The sequence below is a fragment of the Hyperoodon ampullatus genome (genome assembly GCF_949752795.1).
Source record: "Hyperoodon ampullatus genome assembly, chromosome: 3".
Lineage (NCBI taxonomy): Eukaryota > Metazoa > Chordata > Mammalia > Artiodactyla > Ziphiidae > Hyperoodon > Hyperoodon ampullatus.
The window spans coordinates 26,448,299-26,464,720 of NC_136916.1; positions in this window are offsets into that span (position 1 = coordinate 26,448,299).

Consider the following 16,422-nt stretch of genomic DNA (forward strand, 5'->3'; position numbering starts at 1 on the left):
CAGTCTGTCCAAAAATATACAAAATACAGCACCATATAATGACTGTTTAATGATGGTTACCTAATGAATTTAAAACAAGTTACATAGACACAGGCGATTTGAGGTTTCCCAGGAACATGAACATGTAATGCATAGAGGGAGTTGTGTCGTTAAGCTGGTACCCAGGGAACAGGTGTGGGCAAGATGATCAAAGACAGCATGATCATACCCATTAAATCGTTAACCTAATATTGTGCTTCATTCAGTACATCTCCTAAAGATATAAAATTTAATTTATAATTGTAAGTGAATATTTAATGTATGCTCATTGCCGTGATAGAAATATTTGCAGAGTATTATGGAGCGGAAAAAAGATAAATAGTTTTGCTTGCAGGTGAAGAGAAAGACTTATATTGAGCTGGGTCTTGAAGAATGAGGAGACTGTAAAATGTGAAGTTCAGGGAACCAGTGAAAGGGCAAGGCATTCTGGGAAAAGGAAGGACAGGGGTCAGGCACAGAATTGTAAATATACAGGAGATGTGCAAAGAGAGGTGAGAATTTCCACTTGGAGGATGTTAGTGCAGGCGGGTGTCTGACATCCTTGTAGGTCTGGCAGGTAAATGTTTCTCCTTTATGTTCTACCTAACTACCCACTTACCTACCTATCCATCTATGCCTGTCTATCTATCCATCTATCATCTATCTATCATCTGTACATCGAGTCCATTCGTCCAACCATCCATCCATCAAACCATCCATCCGTCCTCTGTATGTATGTATTTACCTATCCATCCTATTTATCATCTCTGTCATTATTGGACGTGATTCCTGAAAGCCTCTCCAGGTTTGTATAATTTTCTTTCTTTTTAAGTATTTTATAAATTTAGTTATTTATTTTTGGCTGTATTGGGTCTTTGTTGCTGCGCGCTGGCCCTCTCTAGTTGTGGCAAGCGGGGGCTACTCTTCACTGCGGTGCGCGGACTTCTCATTGCAGTGGCCTCTCTTGTTGTGGAGCACAGGCTCTAGGTGCGTGGGCTTCAGTAGTTGTGGCACTTGGGCTCAGTAGTTGTGGCTCGTGGGCTCTAGAGTGCAGACTCAGCAGTTGAGGCACATGGGCCTAGTTGCTCCGTGACATGTGGGATCCTCCGTGACCAGGGCTCAAACCCGTGTCCCCTGCATTGGCAGGCAGATTCCTAACCACTGCACCACCAGAGAAGTCCCGAGGTTTGTATAATCTCTTAAGGACTCAGTCTACCGTTGAACTGGTAGCTATGGTGGAATATTAAATCATAAATGATATGAAGGAAATATTTTAAAACATTTCTAAAGATCAGTAATTTCAGAATCTGGTCAACTTCTTTTGGATTCAAGCAGCGCACTGGACAATATTAATTCTGTTTGTGCGGGAGCGCTACACCCAAACTGTTCTGAGAGCTGAAGCTGCCATTCTGTTTCACGCCATTTTCTCTCAATCCAAGGGTGTGGCTACACACACAAACGGGTCTCACCAAATTAAGCATTCCATGGGATTTTAAAGGTTGGATTCAGTTGAGAGATTAGGTTGCTTCCTTCCAGCTGTAACATTTCAGATAGAGGTGGCTTGGAGACTTCACTTTCTAATGCTTGTTTAAGCTTGTGGAGGTCTGGTTTGTGCTGGTGGAAGTTGCCTAGGTGATGGGACCCCAGGTCACGTGAAGTCAGAGGAGTGGAGGGCAGGGAGGGTGGGCGCCTGCCTGCGCTGAGGCCCAGGCTCGGTGTGAGAGGCGGCCTTCTCCGTGTTGGCCAAGTGTCTTCACTTTGACTCTGTACGCCATCCCCGTGCCTCTGCCTGATGGTGCTATCAACGTGCCTTCAGTATACTGGTGTAGGCCCTGTAGGGTCACTGCTAAAAGGCCATTTCCTTTTATAGTCCAACCATATTTAGTGTCTCTGTCTCTCTAGAACAACTGGGTTTCCTTCAGTCATATAAGGATGCCCAGCTGTCCTCTGACAGGCAGGTCTTACTAAACACACTGCTGATTTTTATGTGTTAAAGCCAGTGGCACCACAGCCTGTAACAGGCACCCATGCACTGAAGAGTGATCTATAATCTTGCCCGGCAGGAGGAACGGATAATTGGTTGCTCCCTTTCCTTGTGGGCAAACTTCCAGCAAATTTAGTCATTGAGGGTAGATAAACACAACTGCGTTTCAGAGACTTTTGCAGTTACCCCCAATACATGCCTTTATACAGAGGACCTTTACCTTAAAAAGTCATAAATTAATTCCAATGTTTTAAGCATATGGCATCTCTACTCCTCTTTCATTTCTTTGAAAAGAGTTTCACAGTGTTTTTAATGTTGAGTTTTTTAAAGGATGCATGGGTTAACAATATTTTTGAATCATTTAGTGTTCCATAAGCTAGTCCTGTCTTATGGTAGCTTGGTTTAATAATAAATGAACTTTTAAAATCTAATCCTGGGTAATTCAGGAAACAGAATGTCCTCCTCCTAATGTCTTTTTCTGATAATGATGGAGATTTATATTGATAAAATTGCTTGCATGGAAGATGAAGTACTCCTGACGGCCGCTTTCAGTCGTGGACGGGCCATGGGAGGGTATGAGGTTCCTTGGGTGGACAGAGCGGGCGCATTCCTCAAGGGCACATGACCAGGCTGTATCCACGTGGAGGCTTCTGCCAGAGGGAGACCCAGGTACACAGACAGGAACTGGGGAGCTGGCCCACAGGGAAAAGGGCCGAGAGCTTGGCTTTGATGGCCCTTTCATTCCACCAGTTGGTTGATAAACAATCACTGAATGTTGACTCAGTATCACATATTTTCCTGGGCAGTGGGGATAAAGCAGTGCAAAACACCCAGAAATCCTTGCCTTCCTAGGGTTCCCATTTTGGTACCTAAAGTCAGAAATGATGTAGATGAATGGAATGTATAATAAATTAGATGAAGGTAAGCGCCACAGGGGAAAAAAGCAGAAGGAGGACAGAGGCTGCTGCCGGGTTCCTGCTGGGCGGAGGGGCCCCTTTTAAACAAGGGTGAGGAGGAGAAGGACCCAGAGAGGAAATAACATTTGAGCAAAGTCCTGAGCAGAGTGAATCCCGGGAGAAAACGTCCTAGGTGGACAGAGAGAAGAGCAAGTCCAAAGGGCGGGAGCCAGTGAGGATGTCGGTGGAGATGCGGTCTTAGGGGAAGCAGGGGGCTTACAGCCATGGGGTATTTCGGGTGGAGAACTGGCATGATCTGAACTCACTGATTAGACTGTGGGGACCAAGGGCGTAACCAGAGCCCAGCTGGGAGGCCGTGCGGTGATCCTGACAAGACATTGCGGTGGCGTGGACCAGAGCAGTGCCGGCAGAGATGGGGAGAAGTAGGCAGACCGTGGACGTGTTCTGGAAGTTAGGCAGAATTTGCCGTGGATTAGACGCGGGTGTGAGAGGGGGAAGTGAGGACTCCAGTGTGTACTGTCTGAGTAAATGAAGGTGAGCTTGGAGTGGAGCTGGAGGGCATCGGACTGAGCCCAGCCGCCCTGCGGGTGAAGTCCTGCCACACCAAACAGGGTCTCTCCCCTTCATTCATGGGTGGTGAAAAATCAAGGGAACGGCTGCTGTGATGTGGATGCCCTTTGGGGCAGAGCTGAGAGAAGGGGTTCCCCCCTAACCATTTGTAGGGAAGGAAAAAAATCTTTTTTCTTTTTACCCTTCTTGGTCCTTAGATGGGGCGTCATTAACAAAACACACATGAAGAAGAGAAAAGCCTACAAATTTATTGACTATGTTTTACTTGATATAGGAGCCTTCACAAGGAAATGAAGACCCAAAGAAGCAGTCAGAGCTGAATGCTTATATGCCAGGTTGGGCGAAGAGTAGTAATTGTGAAAACCTGACAAGGGAAATGGGTCCAGGCCAGGCAGTGGACGGTGACTTGGTCACTACGAAGATGGGGTTCGTTTTCCAAGCTTGGCTGTTTCTCTGGGCTTTCTTCCTCCCGGTACAGGGGGTGCCCTTTCACTCGGCAGTTTCAGCTCCTGCTTTCAGGAAGGAGGAGGAGGTCAGAGGGCCCTGCTTGCACCTGCTGTTTTTCAAGAACCTTTAACTCAAAAGAATACGTCAAATCAGCATATTTGGGGGGTGGTTGGCGTGTTCTGGACCCCTCCACGTGCAGGGCTGCTGGCTCAGGACCACGGCTGGTGGGGAAGCGTGCCCTGCCTGCGAGCTGCTTAGGAACAGTGAGGGGGGAAATATTGCTGTTGATGATGACCGCAGGACATAGCTCTTTTCCCACGGGGGGTGAAAGCCACACCTTCTGAAAGGGCACTGGCAGAAGCTGTACTTGGGCATCAGCTCCGAGGGCAGAGCAGGGCTGTACACGCATTGACCCCTGGGCGGTGCACCTGGGGCCCCGGCAGCAGGACGCTCTCTCGATGGGCACCTGCTGCACGACTGCATGACAGCAGGGTCGTGCGGGACTGCACGACCCAGGACTTCACGACACGGGACTTCTTGGGCCAACACGCCGACCTTGAGAAGAGGCCCTGTGGAAGCTAGCTGTTCCCCAAATCTCTCTTTCTCTCCCTTCACAGATGGTCTCACTGGGGGAAATTCCAGCATTATAGACTTATTCTTTTGCAGGTCTGAAAGGATTTATGGTTTTGGGAAAACTTCTTATGCCAATGAAAATTACTTTGGGAAGAGTAAGTCATGAACTGGCTCTCAAGTAGCCCTTCCATAGGAATTGACTTCCAAGGTCAGTCTGAGATAAATTCGGATTTGGGCAAAGGCTATGTCCCCGCAGGGGGCTGGGATCAGCTGCCAGCAGCAGAGGAGACAGACAGCTGATGGGGGAGGGAACAGGGCCCGTCAGGCCTGTTTAGGTACTTTTTTTGGCCATCTCCTTCCCTGTTGCAGGCCCAGGTGGACCCTCCAGCCCTACCTTGCTTACTTGTCTCTAAAGCTGACCCAAGGAAACATCTTTAAAATTGGATCTATCCTCTCCTAGATTTTAAAGAACACCAAGAGGAGGAAAAGTCCTCTGTAACAGATAGAGCTGAAGCGGCGGCCCCAGGACAAGCAAAGGAAAACCATCAGCCATTACACATCTGCAGCTGTGCTTACAGCAGTTCAACACTTGAAGCAAAATATTTCTATTACAGAACACGGAGCTCTCTTCATCTGTGCTCCCATAGTATGCCCCTGGCTACCTGTTAACATCTGGGGCCAATTAAAGCTGTTGATTTTACTCTAAAATCCGCATGCAAAAGAGGGTTTCTGATTATCTTGGAGTTTTCCTCTCCCTAGTTGCTCTCCACAATTCCCTGCTTTTCACTGAAAGTCCTTGAGACATTGTATTTTTCTCTAAATAGGCCAGAACAGGATTTTACTTTGCATTGGGTTCCAGTTTTTCTCTTGGTGAACTTTGGACGGTTATTTTCACCTGCCAGCTACTGTACCCCAGTGCCTGGCAGTGCTGAGGGCTTCCTGTAGCAGCAGAAGGCCCACCAGGTGTCCTCCTGGTAGGGCCCAGTCCACCGTTCTGTTGAGTGGCCCTGAGACTGAGGGGCACTTTTTATCTCAGTGTCCGTGGTTGCCTCCAGGGGATTTTGCTGCTGGAGAAATGCTTAGCACATCACGCTTTCCTCTTTTTTTCTTTTTTAACTAGAAGCTCAAAAACCTGGAAACCAAACTGATCTCAAACATATTTTTTAATTTTAATTTTTTTTTTTTCGGTACGTGGGCCTCTCACTGTTGTGGCCTTTCCCATTGCAGAGCACAGGCTCCGGACGCGCAGGCTCAGCGGCCATGGCTCACGGGCCCAGTCGCTCCGCGGCATGTGGGATCCTCCCGGACCGGGGCACGAACCCGTGTCCCCTGCGTCGGCAGGCAGACTCTCAACCACTGCGCCACCAAGGAAGCCCTCAAACATATTTTTAATGAATCGTGTACCGTCTTAGTGTGGAGGCAAGAGCATCAGCCCCAAAGTCTCCCTCCACAGCTAGAAGCAATCCCAGGAGCCTTTCTGACCTTGTCTCCCCACCCAGAAAGTGTGAGTTTGGGGAGAAGTCAATAGTTTTCACATGCATTGTGCTGCAGACCCTTTTCCATTTGTAAACTGAGGGCTCAGGGTTCTGCACGCATAGTTTGAAAACCTCGGGACTAAGTGATTTCTGAGATCCCCCGTTTACCCAAACCCCAGTTTCCAGAATCCTACTGTAACTCCGCATCTCCCAGTAACACAGGGTGCACAGTGTTGGCAGCTGCCCTTCAGAAGCACTGCTTCTGTCCCTGGACGACAGCCTCTTGTCTTATTTGCTGGGTGACCCTGAGCACCTTGGGTCGCATTTCACAGCCTCCATTTTCTCTTCTGTAAAATGGGACTATTCCAGAATGGTTGGGAGAATTGATGAAGTGTGGTGTGTAAACCACTCAGCACATCAGCGGGGAGGGACCAAAACCAAACAGGAAGCTCACTGCCTTCTCCAGCCTGACTTATCTAGGGTCCTTAAGTTGCATAAGATCTGCTTTAAAAACCCTTTGAGGCAAATTGCTTTAGTCACCAAAAGATTTAAACCGGAGGGAGTTTTCTCCTGATGATTTTGGGTTTTTCAGTGCCTTTTCTGCAACAAATGTATTTTAAAGGTATTATTTTTAAATGTAACTATTTTGGAAATTTCTCACTTGGAAGCAGTTTTCTGCTGCAGGTCAAAGGATTAAGGGGGAAAAAAAACAGGTTAGTCCACCACAGGATATATTGTATATGCTTTCTAGAAAAAATTTTTAAGGAAGCAGGAGAAGTGTAAGCTAAAGGCAGAATTTAAATTTGAAGCATTCATTCAGCAGCTGTCTTTAGAAGGAGGGAAGACTGAATTGTGTCCAAATCAAGCATCGGATCCAGGGGAAGCAGGCGAGAAACTAGAAAGTGTGCAGAAAACAGCAGAAATGACTGTTAAAAGGTCATAGCCTTTTAAAATTGGCAAGACTTTTTGCTCAGATAACAGACCCAAGAGCTGGAGGTCTTAATTCAGGCATGAAGATGGGGGGAGGAAGAGGGGGCTCGCAGGAAAGATGGGTTTGAACCTACTCGGAGTTGTCCGAAATCTACTTTAGGTAGATTAAAAGTTAGAAAAAAAAAGTGCAAAGCAGTTAGGGGGTCATCTGGAGACTTCTTTGGGTGAGGAGTCCCTTGGCCCAGTATTATTATCAGGGACTCAAGTTCTGGGGACCTTTCAGTTTTTTCAGCATCAGGAGGGCAGCCTGGGACCTCCGGGTCAAGTTTTCATCCCAAGCTCGGGCATCATACAGACCCTCTCCTGGACCAAAGGAGAGGAGAGTCAGGGCCTCTGGGCCTCTTCTCAGCTGGGCCTCCACCTTGGCCCCCATCCCTGCTGGGCCTTAGCAAGAATTCTGCTAAGTCACTTTATCAAGAATCCCTCCACCCCCAGCATCTGATCCCACCCTGTATCTAATCATATTCCTCATCCCCCACCCTGGATGCCTGGTCCCTATGGCCTGCCTTCAGCAAGAATCCTGTTAAGCTGGTTTAACAAGAATCCTCCCCCCACCATGTCTCCTCTTATTCACATCCATCCACCGGCCCCCTCACTCTGCTCGTCAGTGTAAACCCCCAGCTTTGTCTTTGCCATAAAGAGTTGAACTCCCGTCCTTGGTATCTTGCCAGGGCGGCCCGAGCTAAGACAACATCCCGTAGCCCAAAGCCCCAACCTCAGCGAATCCGAAATGTGCATGACGATTCCATCTTTGTGCTTTTGTTGTCATTATTGTTGCCTGCTTGCTTCTGTTGCAGCATGCTAGATTCTAGCCTCTGTCATTAGATGACAGAACACAGAATGTGAGCCGGAATAGTCCTCCATGAGAACCATGAGGCTATCTGAGTTTCGTCACATTCTGCGAACATCTGTGGCTCTCTCAAGACACTGTTACATCATCTTTTGACCAAAAAATCAAAAATAATGTGACTTTGGGGAGTATTTTTAAGACTTTCTCTTTACCTAGTGTAACATCCATCATGTAATGTCTCCTTCTGCCAACTCAAGGCAAATGTATTTCTTGCTTTTTCAAACTATCTGACATGCTACAGTTAATAAAACCTATCCAGATCCTTATTCCATTGGATCTTTGTGTGATCTTTTTAGGGTCATGTCACTGCTTCTTAAACCTCCCCAGCTATCAGCACAATCTCTCTAAGAGCAGTTTGACTGCCCTGGACGCTCCACCACCCCACCCCTGGGGGGCAGTTCCTGCTCCCAAAATAGGCCAAGGCTCCTGAACTATGTCTTTCACCACCCCGCCCCCCAGAGCTTGGAGCAGCTATAAATTGACAATGGGTTTAAATGCTACCCCCAAAATATGTGGAATCGGCATATTGATTATTTTGCGTTGAAGGCATTTGAGAATCAGCAGGCGCAGGGAGGGCTGCCTGACCTCCTCTTTCTACTGTAAAGCAGGTCATCAAATTTCCCATGAGAAGGGTGTCCTCCCTGGACAAGGACGACCAGAACACTCTTGTCTGTGCCAGAATGGATCTGTGCAACCTACAAAAATAAGCCCAATCTTTCATTCACCCCCCCATATCTCCTAATCCTTGTCCCACAGTTTACTGGCCCTACACCAAGTCTCTTTGTCTTGTAACATCCCCATGATTTATCATTCTTTGTGTAAAAGGCACATAAGTTTGGGGGCCTAATGGCTTCTTCTGTGTTCATTTTCCTTCTGAGGACTCCCATGTACTTGTAAAAATATTAGCTAAATTTGTGTGCTTTTCTCTTGTTAATCTGTCTTATATCAGTTTCATTTTTAGGCCAATCACAAGGACTAAGAGGGTAGAAGGAAGTTTGTTTTCTCCCCTATAGGTGTTAATAACTAATGTCACCTGAAACTCTTCTCAGATCCTACAAATGCTTTAACTCAGAGGGAAATGGTTCATTACACCCTTGGAGAGGAATATTAATCTTGGCATTTATAAGGAACTGCAGCCAGTTAGTAAGAAAGAGACATTTCTGTCCAAAGGGCATTCATGGCACAATATGCCAGCCTCTTTGTGAGATGGTCCCGGGCCAGGCGAGATTCAGCTCTCAAGGAGCATAGGGAAGGATCCCATCTGTCATCTTCTGTGTATAAAGGTGGCAGGTGTCGGGGGACAATTGAGTGGGCATCACTATCTCCGAAAGAAAGACAAACAAGCCAGCGCCTCGTTTTAAACTATGAACTCTAAGCGTACTCGAATGTGAATTACAATCTAGCAGCTAGAAGAACACAGGTGAGGGTATTTGGACTCTCTCCTTGGCTCTGCCATGTGGGGACAATGGGGGCGAGAAGGAACCAGCACCTGATGGCAAACTGTGCACTCCAGGAACTGTTTGGAGTGCCTTATGCACCAACACAATCATGTCACTGTCACTGCTGTATGGGAAGAAAACTTGGGTTAGCAGAAGTTAAATAATTTGCCACAGACTACATTCATATGGAAAAGCCAGGCTCCCAATCCATGTATCTGATCGTCCTGGGCTTGGGTAACACATTTAGTTCCTTTATCTTAAAAATGAGGAGTTTGGATTAAACCACCTCATCAGCTCCCTCCAGCTGACGAGGTGTATGATTGTAGGAGCTGTGATCCTGACTTTAAAGCAGTGTTTATCAAAGCTTGTATGAATCATTATTCCCAAGAGGCGTTAATATAATTTGAAAAACAGTGTTTGTTGGTTAACTATCTTAGAGAAACAATGAAAACTTCTTCCTTCCTTTAAAAGATTAATGATGTAATTAACATACGAAGGACTCTGAGAAATCTTACTGTAAGGAAAACAGTTTAACTTTGTTCCGAAGTAATCAGACAAAGAACTTTAAAATAGTATTTATTAATTTTTTTCAGTGAATGTTCCATAAAACATATTCCCAAAACCTGGATCAAACTTTTATTTTTCTTCATAATATGAAACAAGTGATTGAGACACATGAGATTAAGAAAGCCAAAGATATTTGGTATTTGATCAGTCATCTTATTTCATCTACTTTACCATAGTAATCTCGTGCTCATGGGGATATGGTCTTTGGGTGTTAGTGGTCTACGCTAAGAGAGTTCTTTTGGACCAGACTTGGTGGTCTTGGTGGCTCTTGACAAAGAGTTGTAATTATGATTACTTTATGATTATTCACTGCTCCAGGTCCAAATAGTCTATTTTTGAACTCTCAGACTTAGCCAGCATCTGATGATATAAATACTTCCTATTCTTTTGCACTTCTTGCATTGTCTTTTAATATCTCTTGTGTGTTTGTTGGCCTGCTCAAATGGATGGCAAGCTCTTCCATGGCTTCAGTTCCTCCTGCAGTGCTACCTTGTGGACTGTCACTAGGAGTATAATACCAACCCCTGGGTGAGTCGACGCACCTCATGTAAGCAAATGGTACAAACGTGCACGAGGGAGGAAGCACACCGGTCAACTCTCCCAGTCACTCCAGGACCTGGTGATGTTATTTCCCTGTATGTAATGCCTCCAAGGTCATGGGCAGTATCTTCTGTATCTTTACTGTAGATGATTATAAGGGGGGGAAATAGATGTGAGTGAAGTGAGTTGGCCAGCACATGAAAGAGAATTACACAAGAGTCCACAATATTCTCACTATTCTGAATGCAGTCTCCATTTTTTGATGCATGAGGAACCATCAATGTGATCCACACATGGAACCCCAAAACTTCACACCTTGTTGTTTCTAAGTGTCTAAACTAAACTTTAGGATGAAACTATATAATGATTTCTATGCCTTATGCTTCGGAGGACATCTAAAACACTGTCTGAGACAGTTATTATATTTCCATTTCTTTCATTTTGGATTAGGCCCCCAGCCTTTAATTTGGGGCTCCTCAAAATTGCAGTATGTATTTGAACACGTGTGATCATGTATGTAAGACTTTAAAATTGTGGAGTATTTGCTTTTCTCTGATTGGTGGAATAGACACAGAAGAATGAAAAATATATAGTAAATGTATACAAATCTATCTACCTGATATATCCATCTGTCATCCATATCCATCTTTCCTGCCTTCTTTCCTCCTTCCTCCCTCCCTCCCTCCCTTCCTTCCTTCCTTCCTTTCATCTCAGAAAAATATTTAAATGACCAGCAGCCTTTCCCATGACTCCATTTTCAAATGTTAAGCCTGTATCATTTGGTTTTATCTTCTCTTAATTTGGAATTTTGGGAATGACATAAGGTGGTTGTGTCAGTCGTCATTAAGGCTAGGTGTCCGGTTAATTTTTTTCTGTTTGACTTAAACTCAGTCATCCATATAAGTAAAGAAAAGTGAGTTCAGAAAAGTCTCAATTCAATTTCAATGGTGAGATCATTCTACATAGCAAACATCACTGGCAGTTTATTATATCACTGAATATATTATTATTACTATATAAATAATAAAATAATATAATACAATAATAAAAATTAAATAATATTCACAAGTATATTTATAGTAATATAAAATAAATTCATTATTTTATATTGTCATTTATTATATATTATTTGTATGTATACAAATAACATTTTATGTATTAACTAAATCAAACACAGTGTTTCATAGCAAATTTAAGATAAAAATATATGCATTATATAAGGATTAAATGTTATTTTTTAAAGTGAGTGATGATATTTGGATAATGGAAAATAAGGTTTGGAGAGAAAATGTTGAAGGAAGTATATAAAATGTATGCCACAGTGGCCTAAGTCCAGCCTGTGATATCGGAGAGCCACAGATTGGACTAGAAATTGTAATGAAGACAAATAAGAAGCATGATCAGTCAAATGATTTGGAGATTACATGAGGGAAAAGAAAATTTTTCACTTAGGAGAGACACATCTATTTCTAGTTCACTGGAACATTTTCCCAACTGGTCTCCCTAGAAAGGACAGCACACAATATAGAAAACATCATTCACAAGAACAGCCTCCCCAGAAACACAGCAGGGATTTTCATCCTGCCCCTCAAGGTACAGCAAGGGCAGGACGCCAAAGCACAGTTTTATAGGAAAAGCTGTGGGTGGAGGTCAGGGGTGCAGAGCCGCTGGCAGGCTGAAGGGTTCTGTCCTGTAATGCATCTCCCTCCCAGTCTAACATGGAGCATCCTGGATTTCAGGATGGACTAGATGCCTGAGGCCATTTTCCATGAATTTCTTTCAATGAATCTTTCTTAGGTGAACCTCTTAATAAATAATGTACATCAGTCAGCTACGGGTTAGAGTCCATGAAAATACCCGGAATGCAGCTATTCTCTGGCCCTGGCTTAATGTAGAAGCAGGGCCTTCATTGGATTTAGAGTCTCTTAGGGAAGCAGAGGTGCCTGACAAGACTATAGGACTCTGTAGGTAGGTGAATGCCTGACTCATGCAAGGGGGCAAAGAGATGGAGGCCTGAGTCCTGGAGAAGCAACATGGAGACCCCTCTTGCTTACAGACGAATGGACCCCCAAGGATGCAGAGTTCTAGTCCATAGCCAAGCAAAGGGGCAGTGATTATTTTAAGGGGAGTGTGACTGAGAATCATCTTCAGTTTTACAATGCAAACAAAAATTGACAAGGAAGACCACAGGAATTCACTGTAGACACTTAATTTTAAGAACTTATACCTTCCAGGATCCACTGGTTGCAAAATGCATGTCAGAATCACTCAGTGGCCATGTCCCTATATAAAGCTGCTAACTATACTGATTCGGTTAAATGTTGGGTAACACTGGCCAGATTTGGTAAAGGTACTTCGAATGATTGATCTATATCCTTTCACTGTGATAATGGTGAAGATTTCAGAGCCAATAGTCTGTGAAGCCTACCCCCCCCCCCATGTCAATACAGCCATCTAGTCTACACATACAAATTCCTTAAACTCTCTTTTTTCTGGTCGATGCAAGGGAAAGACCGGGGGAAGTTGTCTTCACTCGAAAATAATATCAAGTCACCAGGAAACATTCACAAAAGGTGGGGGAATCAAGCCCTTGTCTTTAACCTTCTGGAAAGTATTCTCAGATCTGTCAGTGAACATCACTATAGACTCCAATTATTGATTGCCATATTGATAAACGGCAGGTATATCTAGAAATAAATGACTGTGGACTCTCACTAGGATAGTAAGCTCTATCTTGTCTCTACCTAAATTCCTTAAATGTATGATCTGACTGGCCATTATTCTGTACCTGCCGCTTCATCTCCACACTCCCTTACACCTTGTACTCTGATAATATCAAACTATTTTCAGTTCCGGGACCCAGCCTGCTGCTTCCCACACCCATGCCTTCACGCAAGCTACTCCCTCTTGTCTAGACTAGCCGCCCTCTCTTTGATCACCTGGCAAACCCACCATTCGTGTTTCAAGTCACGTCCAGACCCCTCCCGTTCTGGAAATACCCTTCCCCCCTCCCTCTACTCTCTGAAGAAGTATTACTTCTGTGTTCTAAGCAAAAATTTGCAAAGAACTGTTTAATATTCCTAACAGAAAAATCAATAGATGCCTTGTACCAAGGAGTCCTCCCATTCAGTACGAGAGCCCCTCTGATTATGACACTGTGCTGTATTGTTTCAGTAACAGTCACATTTAAAGCAAATCATATTTTCTCAATGCACTATAAACCAATCCTAAATTAGGACCCAAACCTCATCACTTTATACCAAGATAATGTAAAGTTCTCAAGGTCTAAATCGTGGGCATTTTAAGTACAAGGAACAATGCAAATTCAAGAAAAGCGTGTTTTCCTGTCTTTTGGTAATCTGCTATGCTTATTTGTGCCATAATTTTTTTGTATAGTCAGCCTAGTAATATCCAGCAATTTGTAGTATAATTTCATCTCTTCATGTTTTCATTGTATTCATCCCAAAGGCTCATTTCCTTGAGTGTCCTCCAGCTGGAATTCAGAATTTTAAATGAAAGTTGAGCAAGGCAACTCAAGGGGTACTGAAGAAATAAGTCAGTTTTTGTTTGTTTGTTTTTTTTTTTTTAATGAGCGGAGGGCTGCTAGGCAAATTCCCAGAATCCAGTTACACAGATACGAGTTGTTAATAGTGGTTTGGCACTTGGTCTGCCCTGTGTCATTTTATCATGCACCAGCTTCGATTGATGGGCTACACGGTGCCTAATATGATGTGCATTGAACATTTTCCTTAAAGGATTAAAACACTGACATCTGGTGAATGAGAAAGAGCTTTGTATTTCACCAAGGGTGTCTCCACTGTGATTCATTACAGGTAAAGCATCATTTTCATAATAGTGACATTAAAACTATGTGCTATTCTGTTTTATATGTTCTGTCATCTATACCTCCTTCACAGTACTTCTTATACAAGCATATCCTGAACTTTTATTAAAACAAATAATTATTTGATGTACCCAAGGGCCAACAAATGCAGTGAAAATACGCCCGTGAGCATTTCTGCTTAGCAAAAACAGTTCCGTCAATGGTGACGTTTCCTTTGGAAATGGCTGTAACTGACTTATTCTGTTCTGGGGATAGGAAGGTCTGGCAAACAATGTGTCATGATTAGTATGCACTTAGTTCACCAAAAAAGATAAGAGGCTGAAATATAAAATAGGTCCCACCAGGCTTAAGTTAATTCTAGGATGACAGGTCTATTACACCAGTACAGTTAGACAAACAGTCTTAATATAGAACATCTAATAGGAGGGAAAGCATCCCCAGAAGCACAAGGTAATGCTTCCATGTTTGGTTAACTCTTTTCAAATTACTGGAGGAGGGCTGTACCCCTGTTTTGGCTCATCTGACTTAGGGTGAGTGAGGATAAGTTGGGAAAGAGGAGAATTATGATCATGATTGAAATTTTAAAATAGTAAAGTGTTAGGCATACAAGCAGAGAGAAAAAAACACACAGAATGTCAGAGCTGCAAGTGAAATTAGAAAGAATGTTATTCCACATTTTTTTTTCTATTTCACAGTTGAAGGAATTACAGTCAGAAGAGTCAAGTTGCTTATTTATTGCCCCACAGTTAGCTAAATTCAGAAATGGGATGAATGTGCTTTCTTGTACTAGTACAGTGCTTTTTCTATGGCAGCAAGGATCCATCTGCAAATATCAACGGGAGTGGAAACAGTCAGACTGGAGAAAAGGAACAAGAAAACAATACCTAGTTACCCAATTCCTGTGAAGAGCAAGGAATTTAACAGTGAGTCTATGGGAAAAGTCAGCAATTGTGATTAATATAAGTTGTTATGCACAGCTGGTTTGACACATTTCCAGGGGAGCAAGTTTTTAAGAAACCACCGTATGGCTTTGTTTTCTACTCATTTACTCAAGCCAGGTGGACTGAATTTTATCTATAAAACAGGGAGAACATACAGAGATGGACCACTTCAAGATGGGTAAAACCCCAGGCACGTTTCCTAGACTACAGAATCCACCCATCGCATGAGGCACATTAAAATGCATCCACATTCTACATCCTCAGAGGGAAACTACTGTGCAAATATGAGTGCTTGAAAAACTATGGCTGCTGTTAACTCATTCAGTTAACCGTTGGCTCTGATTTCCAAGAAAGCCAAGGAGTCCATTCTGCCTCTGACTCCACCGTTATGCTGCTATGTTTGGATGCTGTGATGGGAAGACGCAGGAAGTAACCACACAATCAGCAGATTCCTGCGTGACTCAGGATGACATCCACACAGGCTCCATGGAAAGCATCAGCCTCCTGGCTGGCCCTGACACCCTGACCAGGCAGAGGTGCTGAGGCTGCTCTGGATCCTCACTCCTCCCCTTGGCATGTAGCACGTTGGTGCAGGCTCTGTCCATCTATCCTTGTCACAGCTGAGCGCCTGCTGTCCTGCGTGTGGAAGCCAGACTTAATGCTTTTGATACAAATAAGGCTGTGTCTTGGGCTGTTCGGGCAGTGATAACAAAGTACCACAGACTGGGTGCCTTATAAACAATAGACATGTATTTCTCCCAGCTCTGGAGGCTGGAAGTCCAAGATCAAGCAGACTCCATGTCTGGTGAGAACCCACTTGGTTCAGAGAAGGTATCTTCTTGCTGTGTCCTCATGGGGTGGAACGTGCCAGACTATTGGAAGGCATTACCTTTCCACATATGTGTCTAAGGTGAGATATTAACCTATGAGCTTTTAGTAAGGGTCATTAAGTTAGTTGGCTGTCACAGAGGAATGGGACTGGGCACACACAGAATTGTTAACTAAGGATGGGGCTGAAATGGAGATGGCACTGGAGGTAGAAATGGTGATGGAGAGATTTTCATCTCACAGCTTCGCTTGGTGGAAACCTCTGCGTTCAAGTCCTGTGACTTCTCGTCCTTCGAATCTAGCATCTTTCCAATGTGCTTGCGCTCAGCACCCTTGCTTCTCACAGAGCAAATTCTGAGTAATGTGAAAAAAAAAAAAAACGAGACACATGAAAATATAAGGAAATATCAGCCAATGCAGAGAAAAATATTCCCAGGTC